The sequence below is a fragment of the Schistocerca gregaria genome, chromosome 5 (genome assembly GCF_023897955.1).
Source record: "Schistocerca gregaria isolate iqSchGreg1 chromosome 5, iqSchGreg1.2, whole genome shotgun sequence".
In the NCBI taxonomy this organism is placed as follows: Eukaryota; Metazoa; Arthropoda; class Insecta; order Orthoptera; family Acrididae; genus Schistocerca; species Schistocerca gregaria.
Window position 1 is genome coordinate 467,880,694 of NC_064924.1, and position 6,000 is coordinate 467,886,693.

The following is a 6,000-nucleotide window of genomic DNA, read 5'->3' on the forward strand; positions in this document are numbered from 1 at the left end:
CTCATACATCTTGCTCACCAGATGGTAGAGTTTTGTCAGGACTGGCTCTCCCAAGGCCGTCAGTAGTTCTAATGGAATGTTGTCTACTCCCGGGACCTTGTTTCGACTCAGGTCTTTCTGTGCTCTGTCAGACTCTTCACGCAGTATCTAATCTCCCATTTCATCTTCATCTACATCTCTTTCATTTCAATAATATTGACCTCAAGTACATTGCCCTTGTATAGGCGCTCTATACATTCCCTCCACCTTTCTGCTTTCCCTTCTTTGCAAAGAACTGGGTTTCCATCTGAGCTTTTGATATTCACACAAGTGGTTCTCTGTTCTCCAAAGGTCTCTTTAATTTTCCTGCAGGCAGTATCTATCTTACCCCTAGTGAGATAACCCTCTACATCCTTACATTTGTCGTCTAGCCATCCCTGCTTAGCCATTTTGCACTTCCTGTCAATATCATTTTTTCCTGCTTCATTTACTGCATTTTTATATTTTCTTCTTTCATCAACTAAATTCAGTATTTCTTCTGTTACCCAAGGATTTCTACTAGCCCTCGTCATTTTACCTACTAGGTCCTCTGCTGCCTTCACTACTTCATCTCTCAAAGCTACCCATTCTTCTTCTACTGTATTTCTTTCCCCCATTCCTGTCAATTGTTCCCTTATGCTCTCCCTGAAACTCTGTACAACCTCTGGTTCTTTCAGTTTATCCAGGTCCCATCTCCTTAAATTCCCACCTTTTTGCAGTTTCTTCAGTTTTAATGTACAGTTCATAACCAATAGATTGTGATCAGAGTCCATATCTGCCCCTGGAAATGCCTTACAATTGAAAACCTGGTTCCTAAATCTCTGTCTTACCATTGTGTAATCTATCTGAAACCTGTCAGTATCTCCAGGCTTCTTCCATGTATACAACCCTCTTTTATGATTCTTGAACCAAGTGTTAGCTATGATTAAGTTGTGCTCTGTGCAAAATTCTATCAGGCTGCTTCCTCTTTCCTTTTTTAGCCCCAATCCATATTCACCTACTACGTTTTCTTCTCTCCCTTTTCCTACTACCGAATTCCAGTCACCCATGACTATTAAATTTTCGTCTCCCTTCACTTTCTAAATAATTTCTTTTATTTCATTATACATTTCTTCAATTTATTCGTCATTTGCAGAGCGAGTTGGCATATAAACTTGCATTACTGTAGTATGCATGGGCTTCGTGTCTATTTTGGCCACAATAATGCGTTCACTATGCTGTTTGTAGTAGCTTACCCGCACTCCTTTTTTTATTCATTATTAAACCGACTCCTGCATTACCCCTATTTGATTTTGTATTTATAACCCTGTATTCACCTGACCAGAAGTCTTGTTCCTGCTGCCACCGAACTTCACTAATTCCCTCTATATCTAGCTTTAACTTATCTATTTCCCTTTTTAAATTTTCGAACCTACCTGCCCGATTAAGGGATCTGACATTCCACGCTCCGATCCGTAGAACGTCAGTTTTCTTTCTCCTGATAACGACGTCCTTTTGAGTATTACCCGCCCGTAGATCCGAATAGGGGACTATTTTACCTCCGGAATATTTTACCCAAGAGGAAGCCATCATCATTTAATCATACAGTAAAGCTGCATGCCCTCGGGAAAAATTACGTTCGTAGTTTCCCCTTGCTTCCATATAAGTATAGAGAGGAAGTGGTTTTTGCTGCTTTATGCAGAGTCCAGACACGTGCAGCAGACGACATACGCATCATTCTCAGAAGAAAGTCTGTCAATACCTATTTAAGGAGCGCCGAAACCTTGCAATTGTCCCCATTAGGCGCACAAAGAAATTTCCGAAGTCCATTAGCTGTGCTCGCTCGGGACTGTTGACAGAACCCCTCCTGGCCGTAGCTCCACTCTGCTGGTGGCCTCTCGACCCGCACAGCCTGCCTCATTCCACGGCTTCTGTAGCTGCCCGGCCCACGTGTGCTGTGCCCTCACCCCTGGATCTGCAGGCGTATACCACATGGCACCTGGCTGTTCCCCCGTCCCCATCCCAGAAGGCGCAAGGGCTGGGGTTCCCATCTGTACAGTGACCTCCGTTGTGTGGTATCCACTCTCGCTCTCGTGAACCCCAGATGTGAGACTGGTTGTCGATGTTCTCTGTGGTGACCTCTCGGTCGCTCCATTACGTCTGAATGCCGTGTGCAAAAGTGTCCATCGTATTTCGTCACATCTTCACAAGGATCAAGACCCTCCCGTTACAGTCCTATCTTTAGATTTACAACCACATATAAAACAGCCAGAACATCTCTACAATGTATATGACATATGGTCCACCTGTTTTCCTTTACATAGGTAGTTACAACAACGAGGATCAACTACTTTTCTTTTACTAACAAAAACATGTATCACACCCACAAGTTTATGACCCTCCTCCACATTCTCATCAACAAACATAAATAAGATTTCTTTTTATTCATGTTGTCACTCAAAAGGAGTAAAAATTGTATTACCAGGTTCACATATTATTTTTATTTGTGGTTAGACAGATTATATCCGACACCAGACTAAATAATATTTAACATGCACACAGCGCCTTACTTCATTACATGCTTAAGAACCACAACTACTTACTATATGACCTACTGATACCCATATTGGTCTTCATAAGGCACGTCCCACATGCCACATGCCTCCAGACACCCTAATTTACAAAAAGGAAAATACAATGGAAACCACTTACTACAGCTACTCATCACATCTTTGTCTCATCGTATTATCAACTGCTCCATAATGTCCTGTCCAACAATAAACTTCTAAACAAAGACAGACAAGTAATATGCGACAACAGACCACAAGTGAAATACATTGGAGAAATAGTCATAACTACTTACACCTGATATTATTATCAGTCAAGGAAAAATACTGAATATCAGTTAACCTTGCGATATCCTACACATCCCATTCTGGCATACCCACTTTTATATCGCCTTCATCCTTATTTCTTTCATGTCTTGTACCCTGTTTATATGGTCCATTAGTTCTTACCCGTCATCATATTGTCTCTGGCTCGGCTCCTGGCAATACGGTGCTTCTATCGACCGTGCACGCCTTTTTTTATCTCTGACTGCTCTTCTTCATGGCGGCACTTGTGGTTCTCTACAAGAGGTAACAACTAAAAGATAAAAAATAGAGAATTTCGAAAGTTAGTACAGACTGTATGTTACTAATGCTTCACTTCCGTCTGCTTGATAACCACTCTTTGTTCTTGGTGAACTAGATTCTCATCAGTGCTCCTCTTCAATACAACATAATGTAGGGAACTGCCTTACTAATAGTCTCTGTTCGAGCTCGTCTCCAATACATAGTTCACGTGAACTTGTGTCACTGGACAACAAAAACTTTGCAAAGATTTGAACGCATGGTCTACAAAAAGCATCATAGCTCTCTAACCTATCTCATTCTCTCTGATACACTATGGACAACATTCCATTGTGTAAACAAAGACTTAATTCATGCCTATCACTCAGCAAGTAACACTCTAACCTACATTAGTTTAGCAGATATTTCCACCACACACCCACGTCTCTACCTGCACTGAAGCTTCACATCTTCTGTGAGAGCCTCTTATTCAAATAATTTCACGTCCGTTATAACACGCCCTTTGCCGCAATTTGTATACCATTTATTTCACATGAAACATACATAACACCCACAACCCTATAAAAGTCAACAGGAGAATCGAATTCCTAGACAAGAATATCAATCCCTCAAGACAGATCACAGAAAAGCCAGACAAACCAATACTCTTACATGTCTCACTCAGTAGCCTACATGACCATTCAAGAACTCATAACCCCTTTCCTCCAAGTAAAACACAAAATTTTCCCTTGACAATCACCTCTAGATTAGCACTATATTTCTCAATATGTGAATTAATTTTGACTAGCGAATCTAATTATTCTACTAAAACACCTCTTGCAGGCTTGTTGCCTCAGTACTCATATTGTTACTGCATGAAGGGCTTAATGTTGCAGATGCGACATATACTACAAGATTTACATGACGTCAGCTACTCCATCTCAATAATTTTGGCATGCATAAACCTGCGTATGCAGAATGAACCATAATATAAAATGCAAAACTTGTGGCACAACGCCCTTTGTTTGTTAGACAGCTTGTGTTATTTAACAAGCACCTTCTGACTAGTTTCATAGCGTTGAAAGTTTGCCTTCTTATCAATTTGCTCCTTTCTTTTCTTACCAGCCTCTCCTATTCACTAGATGGCCGTGGAAATTACTTCCTTGTGTTCGCAGTGCTGATGGAAAAACTCCTGAAATCTGTCCTCTGCCTGTTGATTCTGTGGGACAGTTACCAGCTGAGGAGGTTATTCATTACTTACAGGAAGTCCGGTAGAAAGGAATTACACGATGTTTGATGTCTGACACAGTGCAGATGGCAAAGGGTGCAAGCATGATTCTTCCTGAGGGATTTGAACTCGAGTGGTAAGTTGAAATGAAAACAGTTCTTATTATATACCTGTTCAGTATATCCTTCCACTTCAATGAGCGAAGTGTGTGCTGTTATTGGAGATCAGTTTCTCGATTCACTGTAGCTGTTTCAGAAATCTCTTCTGGAGTGCATCCGACATCGTCTTTGATGTGACTATGCAACAGAACCAAGGTTACAGGTTTAGAGGTTAGTTCCATCATGACTGAAACACAAGAGAACCAGCTCCTCGACCTCGGTAGCCAGCCTAGATGATCAGTGGCTCTGAGATCTTTCTGGTACAGTCGGGAACAGGGGCGTCGGATATGAAGTAACGGTTAATTTCGCTTTCTGTCATTGTTTGCATACCACCAATATTTTCTGGATCCTGCGTTCCGTATTATTAAAATACCATATGGGACTCAACTTCAAGAAACACTTCGAGGATTCAAAGTGGAAATGGCTCAAATGAGTATATCATATTAAGAGGTCGTTGGATATGCACAATAAACTTGGCTTTTTTGACGAAACAGGACTCTCTTCTGCAAGAGGGGGATGTAGAGAATTGCTGGCTGCTCGCTGTTCTGAACTTTCCTTTTCAATTCACGAAGGACAGGATCCTTTTCTTGCTCTCTTGCTATATCATTTAATGGAACTGAAATACAGTTCTCGAAAGCTACTTTCTCCATGGAGAATAGGATGTGGTGGTTTGCCTCTAATTCTTTTTCTATCACTTCAGACAACTCAATAGGAGGATGTGATAGTGCGTCTGCTATAAGATTAACTGAGCCCACGATGTATGTGGTGGCAAACATGAATTCTTGCAGACACAGAACACAGCAGAGTAACCTTCCGTATGTCAGTTTGCTTTGAACAGGAGTTGTAGCGTCTTTTGGTTAGTAAAGACACAAGTTGTTCATCCATACAACAGTAAGCGAAACTTCTGGAAGTCCTACACACGACGACAGGTGCTTCAAGTTCGCTAACCAAGTAGTTCTTCTCGTATTGAGACAGGATACAGCCCCCAACGTATTTAGACAGGATACAGCCCCCAAACGCAACTGCTTTCCTCATCATCTGCCCAACCTTTTCAGGTTCCTAAAACGGGACTACGTCTAATGCAGACTTTTTGCTGTCAGTAATAATACGGATATCTCCTGATAGATCAGACTTTCTTCCCAGTCAACTCGCAAAAGCGTGTCATTGACAATGTTGGCACTCTAATGAATCTATTGTTTCCTGGTCCTATGTGTCTGGTACTGTTCTACCAACTCAGTTTCCGACGGGTCAGATGATATGCCAGACCTCATGATTATGTGTGTCTGAAATTTTACTTGAGCCGGACTGAAACAAGACTTCTCAATGTTTGCGGTCACTTCATTACACTCGATCGTGGTGGCTCCATGAGTTCTCAGCAGTTAAGATATCACCGACGTACCACATCACTTTTCGGCATAACAACGCATTTAGTGCACTATCCACGCTGCGGATATATGCAGCGGAAGACACGACCAACACAAACAGAAGGCATTTGAACTGATAACAG